This window comes from Trifolium pratense, linkage group LG2 (genome assembly GCF_020283565.1).
Source record: "Trifolium pratense cultivar HEN17-A07 linkage group LG2, ARS_RC_1.1, whole genome shotgun sequence".
NCBI classification, from domain to species: Eukaryota; Viridiplantae; Streptophyta; class Magnoliopsida; order Fabales; family Fabaceae; genus Trifolium; species Trifolium pratense.
The window spans coordinates 72367665-72389231 of NC_060060.1; positions in this window are offsets into that span (position 1 = coordinate 72367665).

Sequence of the window (21567 nt, forward strand, 5' to 3'; positions counted from 1 at the left end):
GTGGGGTGAAGCAGTTTTAACTGCTGCATACTTAATTAACAGAGTGCCCTCCAAAGTTCTTAATTTTCAAACTCCAATTCATATTTTCAAAGAATGTTTTCCTAATGATCGTGTTTCAAACGATTTGACCTTAAAAATCTTTGGTTGCACTGCATTTGTTCATGAACATAAGAATATTAGCAAACTTGAACCGCGTGCTATAAAATGTGTTTTTGTTGGGTATTCTCCAACCCAGAAGGGATATAAATGTTTTGATCCAAAAAATCAGAAAATGTTTGTCACCATGGATGTTACATTCTTTGAAAACAAACATTTTTTTGACACGCATCTTCAGGGGGGAAATTTAAATGAAGATTCGTCTCAAACTGAGGACATGAGTTTTTTTAACTCGTTTCAAACTGAGGACATGAGTTTTTTTAATAATTTATCTTTGCCGGTATCACAAAGTTCTAAGACTTATACTTTTGCACCAACGAAAAATGGCCATGATTCTTTATCTAATCCTACTCCTGTTATGAGTAGTGAGCTTGGTGAATCCGAGCCTACATTTTCTCATGAAGAAAACAATGAGAATCTTGAAAACAATGATAATGATGATCTAATTGAAATGCCACAAAATAATGAGTCATATAAAGATAATAGGTTTGAAGCAGGAAACAAGACTTGGAAAGGAAAGGTTTTTGTGAGAAAGAATCACAAAGAAAGTGATGAGTCCACATCTCAACACTGTCATGAATCTGAACCGGGGGATGATCAACTTCCTAAAAAAAGAAAAGGTAAGTCTATCTCTGTTTCTGAGAGTCGTATTTTGTATCCCGATATCGATGATCCTGTGGCTGTTAGAAAACCTGTTAGATCTTGCACTAAATACCCATTGTCCAATTTTATATCATATTCAAATTTGTCTTCGTCTTTTTCTGCCTTTACCTCAAAATTGTCTAGTGTAGAGATTCCAAAAAATGTACAGGTTGCCCTAGAAGTTCCAAAGTGGAGGGAAGCTGTACTTGAGGAGATGAAAGCTCTTGAAAAGAACAAAACCTGGAGTGTTATGACACTACCGGATGGCAAGAAGACGGTTGGATGCAAATGGGTTTTTACTGTGAAGTATAATTCAGATGGGTCAATCGAAAGGTACAAGGCTCGATTGGTGGCTAAGGGTTTTACTCAAACTTATGGTATAGACTACTCAGAGACTTTTGCTCCTGTTGCAAAATTGAACACTGTCAGAATTCTCTTGTCTCTTGCTGCTAACTTAGATTGGCCCCTACATCAGTTGGATGTTAAGAATGCTTTTCTCAATGGTGATTTAGAAGAAGAAGTATATATGGACATTCCTCCTGGCTTTGAAGACAAGTTTGGATCAAATGTATGCAAACTAAATAAGTCTTTGTATGGATTAAAGCAGTCTCCTAGAGCTTGGTTTGAAAAGTTCACTTATTCCATGAAGAAACAAGGGTACATTCAAGGACAAGCTGACCACACCTTGTTCACAAAGTTCTCCCAAGATGGAAAAATTGTTGTCCTAATTGTTTATGTTGATGATATCGTCCTTACTGGAGATGATATAGTTGAAATGGCAAGAGTAAAAGAGAAATTAGCATTAGACTTTGAAATCAAGGACTTGGGATCCATGAGATATTTTCTTGGTATGGAGGTTGCTCGATCAAAAGATGGTATTGTAGTTTCCCAGCAAAAATACATTCTAGATTTATTGAAAGAAACAGGAATGAGTGGATGTCGACCAGCAGATACTCCCATGGATCCTAATGCAAAACTTTGGGAAGAAGGTAGTGTTCCTGTTGATACTGGAAGGTACCAGAGATTGGTTGGGAAACTGATTTATTTGTCACACACTAGACCTGACATTGCTTTCTCGGTTAGTGTAGTAAGTCAGTTTATGCATTCTCCTTTTGAGGAACATCTTGAGGCAGTCTATAGGATACTGCGATATTTGAAAGCAAATCCTGGAAAGGGATTATTTTTTAAGAAGACTAATGAAAGAAATGTGTCTATCTTTACCGATGCTGATTGGGCAGGTTCAGTCACTGACAGAAGATCAACCTCCGGATATTGTACCTATGTTTGGGGTAATCTTGTGACATGGAGGAGCAAGAAACAAGGAGTTGTAGCAAGAAGTAGTGCAGAAGCTGAGTTTAGAGCTATGGCTCAAGGTATTTGTGAAGGATTATGGATCCACAGAGTCCTAGAAGAGCTTAAGATGAAAATTGAGCTTCCATTGAAATTATACTCTGACAGTAAAGCCGCTATTAGCATAGCTCATAACCCAGTTCAACATGACAGAACCAAGCATATTGAGATCGATCGACATTTCATAAAAGAGAAGTTAGATGCCGGAATCATATGTCTACCTTTTGTAACTTCGAGTCAGCAAACTGCAGATATCTTGACCAAAAGCTTAGCAAGACCCACCTTTGAGCATTTGATCGACAAGTTGGGCATGATAGATATCTATGCACCAACTTGAGGGGGGGTGTTGGAAAATATTTAGTTTCCTAGTTTGTTATTTCTAGGAGATTCTAAGCTTATCTATTATTTCCTTTTATGTTTGTACTCTTCCTATTTAAACCAGCCTTGAGCTGAGGAATAACATACAACAATATTCACTTATTATTTTCTACACGTCGGAACCATTGAGTCCATCCCAATCATCTGTTTGTGGATCATCCAGTTTTAAAGGTAGAAGTCTGCTTTTACATAAGTGATGGAAGCCTTGTTTTGGTCTACTAATAAAATTTGAATGTTACTGCAGTTTCTAGCATGATGGATATTGCCAAGGCGGATGATTCCCAAAGCAGATCTGGTCAAGATATGTGCAATTCAGAATCAAAGCAGCACCTGTGTTCCCGGCTCAGACCTACACTCATTGCTGTTCCATTTCCTTCTATACTTGTAGGGTATGTGCACTTGCAATCATTTTTATGTTTAAAGACAAGCATGTTTGATTACATAATTACCTAGGACACAAGGATTTTGATAGTATTTAGTGCATTTGATGATTTAGATTAGTGTTGCCCCTGTACTCATTTGGCTGTTGCGGCCACAATCACGGTGGTAGTTGTGGCTGTTCAGTACTGCGCAATACGACAAAGCAGTGCAGGTTAGGGTTGCGCCTGTTTTGCTTTTCTTCGTGGTGCAATAGTGGGAAAAATCGCAGAGAAGCCGCCGCAACAGTGCTTTAAGTGGGTGACCTTCCATCACCCTCATGACCTTTCTTCTACAGCTATCCTCTGTTTTAACTGTGCCCTGGTTTTTTTTTATAAAAGGACCTTTCTCCTTCTCTGCAACTCCATGCGACCTTTCTCCTCTGCAAATCTGCATGACTTCTCATTCTTGGCAAATTCGTGCGAGCTTTCTCCTTCACCCTTTCTGCTGCTCCCCTGTTCTATGCAACTTTTTGCCAACAGTGCCCCTCTGTCATGTCATTATCTCTGTCTCAACCAACACTGAAAAAATTTGCACATGATAATGATGAGGAAGAGCTTGAACATGATGAGGGAATATACTTAGAGAATTTTATGTGAAGAGGATGCTAATTTTGTGTTTGGTTACAATCAATAAAAATACATTTCTTAACATTCTCTTTCATTTACCACACTTATTAAAATTAGACTATCTCTCGAGCTACTAAGAATAGCTTTGAATTATAATCCAATTTCTTCAGATTCTGATTTACTTCCAAACACTAAACCAAACAGATAGAAAATCCTAATTTCTTTTAAAGTGATTTTTCGTAAAAAAATCTGAAACACTTGTAATATCTTCTTAATATATATATATATATATATGAGTCAGGATCCATTGACACCAGGTAGAGCTGGGTATACAGACCAAGGTCCGCGGGCCGACCCGTTTAACCCGCAGCCCGCACGGACTTAAGACCAATTTTTTTGGCCCGTTTACATTTTTGCCCGTCTGGGTTGGACCGTTAAAACCGCGGGTTATGCGGGTTAAATCCGCGGGTTCGCGGGTTAGCCCGTGGCCCGCCTTCTTTTTTATATATAATTAATTACAAAATTTATCAGATATAAATAACTTGCTCCATGTCCAAATTCAATTTTTTTAACCACAAAAAAAAAAAACTTAGTCTAAACCCTAATTATAAAAAGCAACAACACACTCCAATTTTAATCAAGTAAACAACAACACAAAACATCAGGATTTAAGCACGTTCTTCTACTTATAATCTTTTGTTCTTTTTCACTATCTTTTACTTTGTCTTAGCTGTATATACATTTGCTAGTATTTAAAAGATATATGTCCAAATGGGTAGTTATTTTTCTTGGGGGTATTTTCCGCTATTATGTTTTGAATAATTTGGTTACCTTGATGTGATTTAGTTAAGTTGAATCTGTTAATCTTTTTATGTTTTTTTGGGTACATGTAGAAAGTTTTTCTCACTAATGGACGGAAAAAAATGACGATAAGAATCAGTTGAATTTGATTTTAGTTGCATTACTTACAAAGAAAAGATAGATAAACTCAATTATATCACAAACTTTATTTATTTTTATTTGTTAGTTACAATTTATATGTTATAACATAAAATTATTAATAATATATATTTTTAAGCTTTCATTATATCAATATTTTACTAATTTAGTTTTTTTTTAAAAAAAAGTGATTTTTTATTTTTTTTGGTAATAGTCCGCGGGTTAACCGTTTAACCCGCTGACTTATGCGGACCGGACTCGGGCTTAATATTATAACTCGTTTATATTTGCCGACGGGCTTGTTCGCCCCGTTTAATATGCGGGTTTATGCGGGGCGGGTTAAACGGGGCGGGCTTGCCCGCATACCCAGCTCACCAGGTGTCAAAATTTAATTTGAGACCAAATCTCCACCCTTCATTTCATTTAATCTAAAGGCCTAAAACAATCATTAAAATAATTCATAAATTCAAAGATCATGTGAATAGTCTCACAATCTTTCCCTAAATAGCATATTTGATTTGCTCCGTCTCTCTTTATCTATTACCTACACAAAATTCATTATCATCACCGTTCTTTGGTTGTTTCCTCTAATTTTGTATCAGCATCCATGCCTGTCAGTTTTTTGTTGTGGAAATTGATTGCTGAATTTTCGGTGCAAAATTCTGGTTCTGGCTGCGGTTGGTTTCGCTACTGTTTTGGAGCTTTCTCGGCCTATTTTTTTTGCTTCTCTACTCTAGTTTGTTTAGCTGCTTTTGTTTTGGGGAGGTGATGAGTTTTAGTGTTGTTGCTTTCTCTTTTGTTTTTCTGGCGGGTTCTCTTTGTTTCTGTCTTGACCTCTTTGTGTATTGTTTGTACAAAAACTTTTAATTAACAAGAATGTCTTAAGTTTCAAATATAAGATATAAAAAAAATTAACACATCGATGATAGAACAAATGTACAAATGTTACCTGAGAGTGGTGTTAAAATATAGTGCTGGGATAAAATTGCAGAGAGATTTGTAATAGATATTTTTGCGGTGATTGGCGAATTATAATGTTAGAACAATAATCTTGATTCCTTTTGGGACAGAAATTGGAAAAAATAAATAAAATTAATGATAATGCATAATCTTTTATTTTAGGAAAGATATATGAAATATTTTAGGAAAAGATTGTGAAACTAATTATATGATCTTTGAATTTATGAATTAAAAAATTTATGAATTATTTTAATGATTATTTTAGACTTTTAGATTAAATAAAATGAAGGGTGGAGATTTGGTGTCAAACTAAATTTTGACACCTGGTGTCAACGGATCCTAACTCTATATATATATATATATATATATATATATATATATATATATATATATATATATATATATGGGTTTGCTAATTTAGACCCACCTAAAAACATGAAGGTCTAAATTAGCAAGGTGCATATTTTCATCTGGACAAAAAGATCCTTGACATTTAGTTATTTTACACCAGAATATTGGAGTGCAGCTTTGCTCCTTTTCCATAGGCTCCTTTTATTCCTTTCCCTTGCATAGATGATTGACATGTGGCACATAAATATTCAATGGTTGTGATTACAAACCTCACAACAGTGTTATGCTGGTATCCAACTTACGCTGGTAAAAAAAAAAACTATCCCTGTTGAACCGACGCTCCCACCACCGTCATGTCCACCGCTCCGTCACAGTGCCTCCAGCACAACTGCGTTCTTGTTCAGTTGTTCTCCTCTCTCTCTCTCTCTCTCTCAAGGAACAGATCGAAAAAGACAAGATTTTCAGGACTACAATATTTGTTCTTAGTCCTCTTCTTTGTTCTTGATTCAATTTTCTTCCAATCCTTTTTGAAGAACTTTGAAATGATTATTTGAAAATTTAATTTGAGAACGGCTTCCCAATTTTAGTTAGTCACGCAGACACACACAATCTTACAATACCAAACAATACACTCTACTCCACAAATCTATTTTGTATGAAAAAGAACAACATAAACACCACTTCAATTCACTAATGTTAAATTCCATGACCAGATTTTTTATTCTGCATCCTTCAACAATTGATTACATCTACCATATGTTGAGTCCTACAATTGAAAAAGAGGGGCGCGAGATGAAGAGAGACGAAGGTTGAGAGAGAGCAATACGATTTTCAGAGATTAATTTTGTCTCGCGCAATTTGTAGATGACGGCGAGACACGGCGGTGACGAGAATCTGCGGCGAAGATACGCTACGACGGCGGCCGGTGCATCGAGAGAAATTGGAGAGGCGTCGAGGAGAAAGAAGAAGATGGAGCGTGTTTTTGCCCAGTTCCCAATTTCTGTAGTTTTGCTTTTCTGTAGTTTTGATTCTTGCTATCTTTTGATCTCAGCCATTTGATATATTTTTGCCATATGTCAATGATCTGCGTAGTGAAAAGGAATAAAAGGAGCTTCAAGAAAAGGAGCAAAGCTGCACTCAGAATATTGAGGGTTAGTTAGGTAACTTTTATTAAATGTTGTGCAATTGGTTGATGATGCAGTGCTTGGTGGCATAATCTGATCTATTGGATCAATCTAACACACTATATCTTGCCACGTGTCTAACATTTGTTTTTATTTCTTTTAGAAAAGCTGTTAGCATGTTATCATCATCAAACAGAACCAGCACGACCCATTTATCTCCCTTTCCATGACTGGCGCTCGAAACTTCTTGTGCACCGTCGTTCTACCACCTTCCGTTGTCTGCTGCTCCATCACCCGTATGCTGCAATAACAACCAGAAACGGTGCAATAGCGATGCAATAACAACCACGGTGGATTTGCGATGCAATAACAACCAGAAACGGTGAATTTGCTACAACCACGGTGAGCCGACAACGGATGACGGAAAGACGACGGTAGCCTGTAGAACGAAGGCGGTGGTGACAAAGATGAAGGCCGGTTGCAAATGGAAGTGGGTGAAAACAGCAACGTTGGTGTATCGACGGTGGATATAAACAAAATAGCGGTGGTGGTCAGATTTGGTGGTGGTCGGTGTCGATTGTGGTGTCAGATGTGGTGGTGGGATGGCGATGGAAGGTTGAAGATGGAAAAGGAAGCAGAAGCACCGAACTGTCCCTTTTATATAATAATACTGTAAGTAATACTTTAAATGAAAATTACCTAACTATCCCTCAAGTTACTAGTTTTAAATAATAAATATGATTGAGTTTTTTGTCCAAAGTGAAAAGGTGCACCTTGCTAATTTAGACCTTCATGTTTTTATGTGGGTCTAAATTAGCAAACCCCATATATATATATATAGGGTTGCTAATTTCCGCTATTTGGTAGACTGCAAATTTTATTTGGGAGCAAGTAATATTTGCATCCATAATTCCTAAAACTACATCATATTTATCTGTGATTTTATGATTCATAATAATTAGTTTTATTGGTGAATTGGTCCCATCTTGAAAGGTGCTTTAATTAAAATTTGTATGGCTCCTACATGAATATATCCAAAAAAATATTATTTAGGATTTAATATTTTTATTTTTTGCTACATCAGAAGGTGTAATTCAATGCAAACTTGTATTTTATCCGTTTGCCTTTCATTATAGAATTCATGATTTAATTTTTTTTTTATTGCGAAATTTGGTTGAATATATTTATACGGAGAGATGAATGATTTTGATATGTGGAGAATATATTCATAAATCATAACTATGTGACTCTATATAGAGTTACATAAAAATAAATCATATTTTTAAAATAACAAACTATATATCTAAATATATCCTTAAAATTCTCCACAGAAATATAAATCTTAAATACTAGTAATAATATCCATTTTAAATTAAATATAAACAAATTTATTCTTTTATTAGATTTTACATGAAATTGCTCAATAATTTCACTTATATTTTAAAAATATACTTTATTCTATATAAATATTTTACTTTAGTATAATATCAAACTTAAATATCAAAGGAGAGAAAAATTGATCCAAAAGCCCAATTACATGCTTCAAGAATGCTCCAAGATTCTTCTTCTTATTCCAATACTTTCATCTGTCATAGCTCTTTTTTGTGTTGTTATTGTTGTCATCTCCCTTGTGGATGTAAAGAGATCTTCCCTATGCATCTGGATTCCATAGGCTTATTTTTGGGAGTGGTTATGGTGCATAAACTTTTTCCTTACGCACCTTGCATAAATAATAAAAATTGCTTAACGCACCCCCCAAATTGCTTAGCGCCCCCCCATATACTTAGCGCATCCCGAGATTTTCTCGCGTGCCCCCAATTTTTTCCTCGCCCCACTCAAATTTTCTCGCGTGCCCCCCAAAACCATTTTTGTTGTAGAATGGTTTCACATTAGATGTACTTATAATGCCAAAATCATTTTTACTGTTGAATGGTTTTAGAGGGTTGTAATCTAAAACCATTCTGCTTGTGGAATGGTTTTGTGTGTTATTTATGTTGGGGGTGGGGGGCGCGCGCAAAGCAATTTGTGGGCGCACTAAGCAATTTGGGGGGCGCTCTAAGTAAACTGGGGGGCGATAAGCAATCTTGGGGGGTGTGCTAAGCAATATGGAGGCTTATGCACCATAACTTATGCCCTTATTTCTAATATCTACATCAATCTGGTTCATCTCTTCTACCTTGGGTAAGATTCTTGTGTGCCCTCTCAACACTTTGCTTTTCTTCTATTCTCTGCTTCTTCTTTTTTCTCTTTTCTTTCTCATCCCCTTTCACCATGGCCTCAAAACGACCCACAAACAAAGCACCTGCAAATTCAGCACATAACATAACCCTCTCAACAAACGATAATTCCATAAACTCTAGCAATATACCTCAAACCCCAAGAAACAATCCCATAACCTACATTCAAATACCAAGTGATAAATCAAATAACAGTCTTATAATCCTCCAACCAAACTACTCTATGACTATGGAGATCCCTAACAATACATACAATCTAACAACAAACCAAAACTTCTTAACAGATTCTCCAATCAAGAATCCTACCCAAACTGCTCAAAGAACCTCCCTGAACCTGGATCCAAATCACCCCTATGCCCATAGTGATATACCAGAAACTAGTGGAACAAATACTCAAACAAATATGCCTCACTTTAGCTACTATCCAGAACAAATCATAGAAGATGGTTTGAAGGCTTGTCAATTCAGCATCTTGGGCAAAATCACCACAAATAAGCCTATCTTTGCTAGTTCTATTCAGATTGGGCTAGAGAACATCTGGGGCTCTCCACCTGGGTTCAAGATTCGAAGGTAAATTTCTTTAATTCTTCGTGAATAATGTTGAGGATCAAGATCGAATCCTACATGGAAACCCATGGATATTTAGAAACTCTTGGCTAATTGTGAAACCTTGGGATATAGAAACTGATCCTAGAACTATGGATTTTGATCATGTACCTATATGGATCCTCACTGCAAAACAAAGGCTATGGGAAATCATCTAGGGTCTCTAATGGGAGAGGTAGAGGCCTCTGAGATCTATGAATACCCTGGGAAGCAAACCATCATCAAGATTAAAGTGGCCATTAATATCCATAAGCCTATATCTTCAGGAATCCATGTTGGAAACCCAACTGATGGCACCTATTGGATTGACTACAGGTATGAAAAATTGCCACAAACTTGCTTTAACTGTGGTCTTGTGGGTCATGAAGCAAAACTATGCAGAAATAGTGCTCTTAATATTGATACTATAGCCCCACTGGGACCTTGGATCAGATCCACTCAATATGGAAGAAGGAAGATAGATGAAAAAGGCAGAAAATTCAATAGTAATCCATCACACTCTCCAAGCTTTGGTAAATACAGTCCTCCTGTGCCAGCAGCCTTACTAGCACAACTAGCTGCTATGAATCTACAAACCCAACCCACTATGAATAACAATCGAGCCCAGAACAGGGAGGTACAACACCAAGAGGAAACAAGCTATAATGAAATGGCTAAAAACACAAATCAACAACTGGTTCTAGACAGGAAACTACGGCAAAACAGTGAAAACATTCAGAACTCAGAAAATGCTGGAAAAATCAACATTGAAGAAAATCACCAAGTAAAAAGGTTGAAATTGGCTTATGACTCTAACACAGACAGCAGAAGCAACATGGACATACAATCATTGGCAGGCCTGGGAACACAGGCTGGCCAGAAGCAATGAAAATCATATCATGGAACTGCCAGGGACTTGGCAACCCCAAGACAGTCAGAGCCCTTCAAAAGCTCATTGCTCAACACAAGCCTGACATTGCTTTTCTCATGGAAACAAATATGCACAACAATACCAGTCACATAAGGGATAAGTTTGCTGCTACTTACAGTTTTTTCTCTATGTACTTTAAATGGGAATAGGGGTAAATCTGGGGGTCTTATCTTGCTTTGGAATCACTGTACTTGCCATATAGATATTAAGGATATGGATTTCAACTATATTGACATCTGTGTTACTAACTTACTTAATTCTGACACTTGGAGAGCTACTGGTGTTTATGGCTATCCACAACACCAGAACAAGCACCTCACTTGTTCTCTCCTTAAAACTTTAAGTGACACTACTTTTAACACCAATTGGCTCATTTTTGGTGACTTGAATATGACTCTTAATGATTCTGAAAAATTAGGGGGAAACCCTATGACTCTAACATTACTACTCTGTTTAAAACCACACTAACTTTATCTGATTTACAGGACCTAGGGTATAATGGAGATACTTTTACTTGGACCAACAGACAACAGACCAACCTAATCAAAGCTAGATTAGACAGATTCCTGGCTAACCCTAATTGGATTTCCATGTTCCCCCACTATACAAACTCCCACCTCCTTAGATACAAATCTGACCATGCCCCTATCTTATTGGATTTTAACAAGCGCCCTACTCAAACTCAGAAACCTTCCAGACCTAAACCTATCAGATATGAGCAATTATGGACTAGAGATGACTTACATTTGCAAATTGTCAGCAGATCTTGGAGCAATTGCAGAGGCCCTACTCATCAGAAGCTGGGAAGCACCCTCACTGCCCTTCACAACTGGGGCAATAAACGTTTTGGCATCATCCCTAAAAGAATAAAAACCCTGCATAATGAATTAAAACAGTTAAGTGACCAAAACTCTCAGCAACAAGGGAAAGAGAAGATCAAAAAAAGGAAAAGGAGTTGGATGATATTCTAGAATGTGAAGAGATGTGGTGGCTACAAAGATCTAGATCCCTATGGCTCCAGCATGGATATAAGAACACAAAATATTTTCACTCAAAAGCCAATATAAGGAAAAATAAGAACAAGATTGAAAGGATAAGGGACCTCCAAGGACAGGTGCACTATGAGGAAGATAAGATTGAACAAGTGTTAATTGATCACTTCAAAACCCTTTTCTCTCACCAGACTACCAACAACATTCCTGAGGTGATTAAGGTGGTGGAAGGCAAGATAACCCAGGATATGTATATGGCTCTTAGTGAAAATTATACTAAGGAAGAGGTGTATCAAGCTATGAAGGACTTGAAGGCCCTTGCTGCCCTTGCGCCTGATGGTCTCCCAGCTCAATTCTATCACAACTACTAGGACATTATTGGGGATGATATCCTCCACATGGTGCTAAATGTGCTCAACAATCAAGGGGACCCTAGCCATCTTAATTCCACCTACATCTGCCTTATTCCTAAGATCAATAACCCATCTGCCCCTAGTGACTTATGTCCCATCTCCCTCTGTAATGTATCACTCAAAATCATCACCAAAACCATAGCTAATAGAATTAAAAATATCCTCCCTGACATCATCAGCCCTAACCAGAGTGCATTCATCAAGGGAAGACTCATAAATGATAATACTTTGATTGCAGCTGACATTTTTCACTATCTTGCTCACACTAAGAGGAAAACAGGTTTTGTAGGCATCAAAACTGATATGGCTAAGGCTTATGACAGAGTAGAATGGGAATTCCTTCAAGCCACCATGAATATTATGGGTTTCCCAAGGCCAATGGTTCAAACCATCATGAAATGTGTCACTATTGTTAAATTTTCTATCCTTATAAATGGTCACCCCGCTCATGATTTCTTCCCTCATAGGGGCCTTAGACAGGGTGACCCTTTATCTCCTTATCTCTTTATTATCTGTGTTGATGTTCTATATGGACTAATCTCTAAAGCTCAGAGGGAAAACCTCCTTCATGGGATTAAAATAGCCCCAACAGCTCCTGAAATTAGTCACCTCTTATTTGCTGATGACAGCTTGATCCTCTGTAGGGCTAATACTAAAGAAGCTAACACTATTCAGCATATCATTCAAGTATATCAAGAGGCTTCCGGTCAATTAGTTAACTTCTCTAAATTTGAGATGGTATTCAGCAAAGGGGTATCTGCAGCTACCCAAAGGGACATTGCCCACATCCTTCCTATGAAAGTTCTACCTCACTTCACCAAATACCTAGGTCTATCTACTGCCATGGGTAGGTCAAAGAAGCAGATTTTTCACTTCATCCAAGATAAGATATGGTAGAAACTTAAAGGATGGAAAGAGAAGAATCTCTCTTTTGCTGGGAGAAGCACTCTCATTAAAGTTGTAGCCCAAGCTATACCAACTTACTTAATGAGTAGCTTTCTTATTCCCAAAGGGGTGTGTGAACAACTGGAAAAGATGATTTGTAAATTTTGGTGGGGCAGCTCCACTAACACTAGAAAAATCCACTGGGTCAATTGGTCCACTGTCTGCTCTCATAAAGATAGAGGGGGGAATTGGTTTAAGAAATCTCAGAGCATTTAATGAAGCTCTACTGACCAAACAAGGGTGGAGACTCATAACTCACCCAAACTCTCTAGTAGCCCAAGTTCTCAAGGCCAAATACTATCCTAAGGAGCAATTTTTAAAAGCTAAACCAAAGTAGCAAATGAGCTACACTTGGAGGAGTATCCTTCACTCTAGTTGGGTCCTCAAGAAGGGTTGCTTCTGGACCATTGGGTCTGGCAATGATATTGACATCTGGGAGGACATTTAGATTCAACAAAAAACTAACTCACATACTTGGAGTACTAAGCCTAATTCTACAAACTACTAGGTGGTAAAAGACCTCATGTTAGACAATGCTAATGGTTGGAATACTAGCCTCATAAACCAGCTGTTCATTCCTATAGAAGCCTAGATGATCCGTCAAATTCCTATCACTGATAGAAATCAACCTGACATTATTACTTGGGATGATACTACTGATGGCCATTACTCAGTAAAAGCAGGCTACAATGCCATTATGGATTGGGGGCAACACTCTAATCAAGATATGGCCACCTCTTCCAGCAACATTGAAGACATTTGGACTAAGATATGGAAACTTAATGTTCCCCCTAAACACAACCATCTGATATGGAGAGTACTTAAAAATGTGATCCCTGTGGAAAGGAAAGGAACCTGTTAAAAAAAAAGGGGTTAAATGTGACCCCCTATGCCCAAGATGCTTAAACCATGTGGAAACAGCTAAGCATGTGTTCTTAGAATGCGAATGGGTGAAACAGGTGTGGTTTGCATCACTTGTGTCTATTAATCTAGACCAAAACAAGTTCCTATCCCTGAATGATTGGATTCTCTATCTTTTCAACAACACTGACAAACAATGCATGGAACAAGTCCTAGCTATCATCTATGGCATATGGAATGCTCGCAACTTAATCATATTTCAGAATAAATACATACCTCCCATTGATGCTTGTAACACTGCCCTCCAGCTGCTTCAAGAGTTTCAATGCTTTGGTAAGCTACCTTCCCTACCAAACCTACCCTTTGCGTCGAGCTCTTGCAGTAACAATCACTACTAGAAATCAGCTTTTTAGAGTTGGAATTTAGCGGCGGACCCTGACGCTATTAGCGTCGGATTAGCGTCGATTGAGCCCACACTAGTGATTTTATTTTATTTTTTGGGAAATTCTTACATTCTCCTGATTAAAAACTATTCTTTTTTGAGGAATGACACGTATAGCATCGGCCCAGCCGACTCTATATCTTTAAATTAAAAAAGAATATATCTTAACTCAAACCTAATTCCTAAAAGTTAAACTCATCCATCAGAGATATTCACATCTCTCTTTCTCTTTATACGCCTCCACTCTCACATCCATCACAAAAGCTCGCCGCCGATAGCGTTCCAGAGCCGGAGAACCAATACACACCACCGTGTCTGTAAGAACCTCAACCCCACCATCTTTAAATCGTGTCATCTTCATTGTACCTCAACACCCTATCTGTTTCGCTCAAGTCCGACCTTGCCTAGCCACCACCATCAACCACATCACTACATCAGTCTAGCAATTCGTCTTATCCTTCTGATTCCGATTCAAAGATCTTTCGTATTTCCCAGTTTTTTGGTTATTAAACTCTATTGCCAGGTTTTTAGTGAGAAATATAAGTTTGGGTTTTAGTGAATTTTTTTTCCATACCTTTGAAATAAGCTTATTATTTTCGCACTGCTAGTTTATTAGTATTCATTCATCCTTTTTTTATGTTAGTGTATTAGGCTATTAGAAGTTTCATTTTGTTCAAGCTAATGAGATGATTGTGTTGTCATTCAAGAACTATTATGCATATTTGGTGTTTGGTAAAATTTCAATAAGTGGGGATTGACTTAGATATTTGATTTCTTTTGTCAGTCATGGTTGTGGAATGTTGTTAGTGTGATATATAAATATATGATTAATGTTTTATGACTTGAATTACATGTTGAGAGTGAAATTAACAACTTACTACTTAATTTAATTGTGGAATTGTTAATGTTTCTGGTTTCAACTCTCTTTTTAAGGTATTTGTTGATGTTTTATGTGAGTTTTATTGTAGGTGATTGATATACTAGAACTTTGCAGTTATAATTAACTCTTGATTACATTTGTCTAGGCATGTTTTTGTTCCTTTTGTCATTTTTCAATTCTTTTGGAGTTTTATGATTTTCTTTCTTCAATAATTTTAGTATTAATAATTGTTTCCCTGTTTTGTACGGTCTTTATGTTGTTATGGTTGTGCTCAATAATTTCTGTGTTATTAACTAAGATACTAGTCCTTGAGTTCATTCTATTTAAGGACAAGTTAGTCTGTTGTGCCTTTAATGAGTTTATAGAGGTAGGAACACTATTGTTTTCATATGGTAAGGTTTCTATATTAGTTGATCATGTGTCCCTTGCCACTTTGTATAATAGTTAATTGGTATCTAGTTATTTGGTTAGGTGGTTCATGGCTGAACATTTTCTATTGTTGCCCACATTAGCTCTCGTAAGATGAACATTTTCTAAAATGAGACAAGATTCTTAGTTTCATTTGACACCTAAGTTATTCTGTGTTTTTTGTATACTCCAAACTTTTCTTTATTAGGCCTAAAGATGGATTTGTGTTCAGAATTGAGGATGTTGATCGATTTGGAAAGGTGTATATGGGAATTTGAGGAGGCAATGCTTCCGGATCTTTCTTGCCTTTAACCTTGAATTAGTTGAAGTTACTTGATTATTTATTTTAGTGATATTTGTATTAGTTGATGATTAAGGGATGTGGTGGTTGTTTTGTTAGGACCTGGTGTTTATGCGGATTAGTTGATGATTGAGATTTGATAGAATAATATATGCACTTGCCATTATTGTACTAAGAATAAAGCCTATCCGACACTTCAAGAATTGCCAAAGGTATGTTTTGTAACAATTACTAATATTTGGTCTATGATTCAACTTATAGTTGCTGCAATATTAGAACGATTTATTCTAGTGAATATCTTATATGTGTCCGAAAACGTGTTTAACTTGCTATCAAATTGGAAAGTGAGTTCTTTCTGAAACAATGCTTGTCAGGGAGGACCCTTGTTTGAGTTAAAATCATGTTGTATCAAATTAAGAATAATAGTCTGGTGTGTGTGTGTGTGTGTGTGTGTGTGTGTGTGTTTTGGGGCTCAAACTGGTTGTGCGGGGATTCTGAAGCTTATTTTCTCTTTCAAAACTTTCTTCTAATTAAGGCCAATGCTCCATTATGTGTGATGGTCATTGGCTTATCAATAACATAACTCTGGATATTGCAATATGATAATCTTTTCCTAGAACTGCTATATCATTGGCTTATTAATTATTCTTTTATCCCACCGTAGTTGTTTATATGCTCTAGAAATGGAAGTGTGTACTCATTCAAACTGGTGAGAACCATCTCATAATTTGTTTTATAATTTTCCTTGTATGATGCTCCAGGCTTAAACTGATGATGCTAGTGTAAGAGCTTTGCGGTCGAGACAAATGAAGAACTTTCATTTTGGCATTAATGATATCTCAGGTACATAATTGAAATACATTTTGGAGTGATTTTGTGTTACAGCCTTTCATTAAAATGCAAGTAACCCCTTCTACTTTGACTATCTAGCAAATAGCCCCATGTAATCTTGAAACACACTTGTTGAATCAAATTTAACATGTATACTAAATTAATCCAATTTCCTTCTAAATTTAAAGTGCCTTGTTGAAAGTTTAAGCATGTTAGGTACAAATTTGAAGTTAATGGGAGCTAATTGTCACACTCAGAATTTTGAAAGGAGTTATAGGCTGCTTATCTTATAGCTTTCAAAGTTGAAGAATAACATACCTCTTATTTGGCTTAAATCGGCTCTCGGAATTCGAGTCTAATTGTTCTAACAACAACATTGATAAGGTATATGCTTAAAATTGAGGTCCTCTGTTTTGGCAGTATATATTTATGGCACTCATTAGCTATACACTATTTGAATATATATGGTTGCTTGTTTGGATGAGGCAATGGAAAGACAAGGACTAAGATATTAGGTAGGAAAGTATGTGTTTATGCTCTGGTATGTCATTGGCTCATACTTTTATTCAAGTTTGAAATAGGTTAATGATACTAAATTTGCCACCTAATTGTACCTACTGATTTTTTGTCTTATTTTTGGATCTTAAAAATATTGTTAACTTCCATACCTTAGATTGAATGTCGTTATGCATTTTTTACTTATGAATTGCTTCCCTATTACATAACATTATACTTTTGTGCTTAACTTATTTGAGTTAGTTTTAATCATGATTTTGATTTGTTTTAATGGTGGCACCTACAGCTGCAACTACAATTAAAGCTTGTTTAAGATACTTGTTGATGTACGAAACTAAGAAGTTATTAATGTGATTGGAATAAGAATGTTAACCATATAAGTTGTTGTCAAATTTTATTGAAGTAAGAAATTGTGTCAAATTTATGTTCTAGTACTTTAGAAACTTGGCTCATTTAATTTGTGCATCTTGCATGTATAGTACTTTGATTTTTGCAGTGAATTTGACATTTGGATATTGGTTCCAGGAGTGCTTTTATGTAAATCTATTTCCACTAGACACTACTTTGAATTTGGGGCACTTGTATATGAAGAACTTTCCTACAAGCTTAAGGGTAAATACAAGGTTCCAAAGCTCTTTAATTTGGCTTATGGACTACTTTGAATTTGGGGCACTTGTATATGAAGAACTTTTCTACAAGCTTAAGGGTAAATACAAGGTTCCAAAGCTCTTTCATTTGGCTTATGGTTGATTTTGATAATACTTGTAAGTGGTTTAATACATGGTTCCAAAGTTCTTTTTTTGACAGGAAGTCATGTATATATTATGATGGAATTAGTTTATCTGAGTTTGTTATTACCTAGCTTGTTGTTTCTTCTGCTTTTGATTAAACTATTGGTTGTTTTTGTTTCTCTAAGCAATTTTGATTGAATCATGTTTTATTATTGGCTCAAATTACCTTGATAGAAATGAAAACTGAACCTAGAGTCAATATATTGAGATTGCCTAAAACAAATATTTGGCAAAGTTTCATGAATATATAATAACCGAAAGGTTTCTCTTTATTTTATAAGAAAGTTTGTAGGCACTTACAACCAGGAGTAGAACCTGATTCAAAGTTTATAGGATGAGTGAATTGGAATTTTAAAAGCACTAATATAGTGACCCTTTTTAAGATGGAAGTTATTTTGAAAGAACTTATGAATTATGAGTTTGTATGACTTTATTGATTGAATTAATTATGAGTTTGTATGATTTACTGATTGACTTTATTGGTTAATTAGAATTAGAATTAGAATGTTCTCTTAATCCCGAGTTTAATTACATCAAGTGTTTTAAAATAAGTTAAGCGGTTGGCACAAAACTAAATTTTGTCTTGTTTTTATGCTTACGAAAGGCTGAAGAGTCGGGTAGAGACCCCATGTTGCATAAGGTCTTCGTATAAATACACACCAAGAAGGACTCCCCTTGGGTCAATCATAGATCGAAAAATACTTGGGTAAGAAAAATTATATCATTGATTCTTTAATCATATTTTGTTCTAAAATTAGTAATATAACATTGACTTGTTGTAATGTGAGATTATATTTTTGACTGAGGGATCATTATAATCTCTTTAGTTGACTGATCTCATATTGTTGAAAGATTGATGTCCTTATTTACACATATAAGTTCAATGATATCTTTTTAGTGCCTTAAAATCATGTACTCTTATTGATGTCCTTATTTACACCTTTATATTCCATTTCCAACTAACCGAAGCTCTCAACCCTATTGCTATTACTCTTCTTCATTGTTCATGTTCAGATTCAATTTTATCGCAATGAAAAAGTCAGGACTTTCATCTGACTCTACGAAATTATGCAGTTTAGCGTAGGCTTAATCCGACTCTACGAAATTTGTTGACTTTTAATATGTTGACTTTAGAGTCGGCCTGTCCGAGGCTACATGATTTTATTGACTTTTCAGAAATGAATATTATAAGCCGGATAGTAATAGAGTCGGGCTTTGAATCGGCTAAGCCGACTCTAATATAGAGTCGGATGGCAGTTTTTCGACGCTACGATTTAGCTTCAAGAGTTTAGCCTCAACCCGACACCGACGCTAATTCGACTCTAAAGGAGTGTTAGCGTCGGTTTTTAGCCCTTTAGAGTGGGTTTTCGTCCGACGCTAAAAACAGCTTTTCTAGTAGTGAATAATCGTTGGACTCCACCGCTTAGGGGCACCCACAAAATCAATGTGGATGCTCACCTAAGCAGTGTTGGCCATTGGTTTTCAGGAATGCTTCTCAGACGGTAGCACTTTTGGAGCTGCGACTCGCGCTCTGACTCGATCAGCTGATGTTCTCATGGGGGAAGCTATGGGTTTGAACGCAACTTTGGACTGCCTTGAAGAGTTAAGGATTTTGCAGGTGGTGATTGAGTTTTCTTAGAACAAACCCTAGATCTAGTATTGATTGGGTTCGTAGGAGTTGTAACCAAGCAGCTCGTGTGTTAGCTTCTTGGGCTGAGCAAGAGCCCAACAAGTTTTGGCCCCATTCAGCTCCTCAATGTATTCTCTGCATTATCCAAAAAGATATGGACTATGTAATCTCCTCTTAATTAATAATATCTTTTTACCTTAAAAAAAAACTTAAATATCAAAAGAAAAAATATCAAAGGTCTGTGCATTAACAAATAATTTTTTTAAGCAACAGAGAATTAGTTCTCATTGATGATAAATATATATAAAAAATATACGGAACAAATATTTATCACTTGAACATATATAAAATTGAATAAATATTTGTCATTGATAATAATAATTTATTACCGGACATGCATTTATAAAAAAAAAAAAAAAGAAAAAGGTAAATTTATTAACTTTTTGATATCTTCAAAATAAAAATTCCAATAATTAGAATATATTAATTTTAATTTTTTAAAAATATACACGAGACAATATGTTTAATAAAATAAATTTATTGATTTGAAAAAGTTTACAAGAAAGATCACAAGAGTTTCATTATATTTTAACAATATTTTATAACAAATTTTTTAAATATTTCTTTTTAAATAAATTTTCTACCTTTAATATAAAGATAAATTTAAATATCGAATAACAGTGGATGGACAGTGTGGATTCACGGGTCTCTAAATTAGTTTCTTATAAAAATAAAATAAGAGTTTTTAAATGAATAATAAAATTGGAAGAATAAAGCTAAACCAAAATTTGATCTAAATTTTAGTCAAAAATAAAATTGATCTAAATTTGTCTTACAATCTTACACAGAACTAGTATTTGTGTTTTGTCTGAATTTTGGTGCTTCATTGTATAGTATAAAGTGAATTAATTCCTGTGAATAACATACAATCAAAGTGTTCTATCTGATTTGTTTCAAATAGTAAAAAATTGGCTGCTAATCTCATGTAACATGGATGATTATTTTATTCCTCTGTATCGAAATCCTTAAATGACAACTTATCGAAGTGATAAAGATGAGTATTAACTACTTGGAGTATGTTGGTTATTAAAAGGAATGTAGATGTATAGAACAAGAGAGAACACATAGTTTTATTTTTGTGGAAGGTTATATTTTATTGAATTGCTCATCATACATATTTAAAGAGCAATAAGAAGACCAAAGAACATAAAAACTGCTATTCAAAACATAACAGATGCCTATGTAGTTGAACAGCTATTTGACTCTTTATTTCCTAATAATTATGAAAATTAAAACTTGATCTGGAAGCTTCACATGTCATTACAATTAACAGAGTATAGTTTAATCTATTCAAAACTATCGAACCTTACTCCATCACTATATCGACTTCATAGTTATTTTTACTAGGCGTTAAACAAACTGTAGAGCTCATGTATTATATGTCAATTTCTAAATATTATTTTATCTAACAATCCTTACACAAAGTTACTACTTTGTTTGTATTCAAGCATTGACATATATTAAAATGAGGTACTGTATTTTGAAAAACAATGATTTGTGCTTCATGGTGGAAATTTTTTATTAAATTGTCTTCATAATAATATTACTTTTAACAATAGCCATATTAAATTGCAAATGCAAAGCACAAGAAGGAGATGAAGTTTTCATTGTTGGAAACTAAATTGAGATGGATGGTTACAAATAGATTAAGCTCAGAGAAACTACAAAAGAAAAACATCAAAACTAGAATGTGTGCTTATTGTTAAAAAAAAGGGAAAATATATACATGAGCAGGTAGGAATTTTACTCTCACTCAGATGTCATAGAAATAAAGTTTAGGGACAAATAAAGATTGAATCGTTGTAATAATAAGGATAAGGATAAAATCACCAATAGTTGCTTTGGCACTTTCCAAATA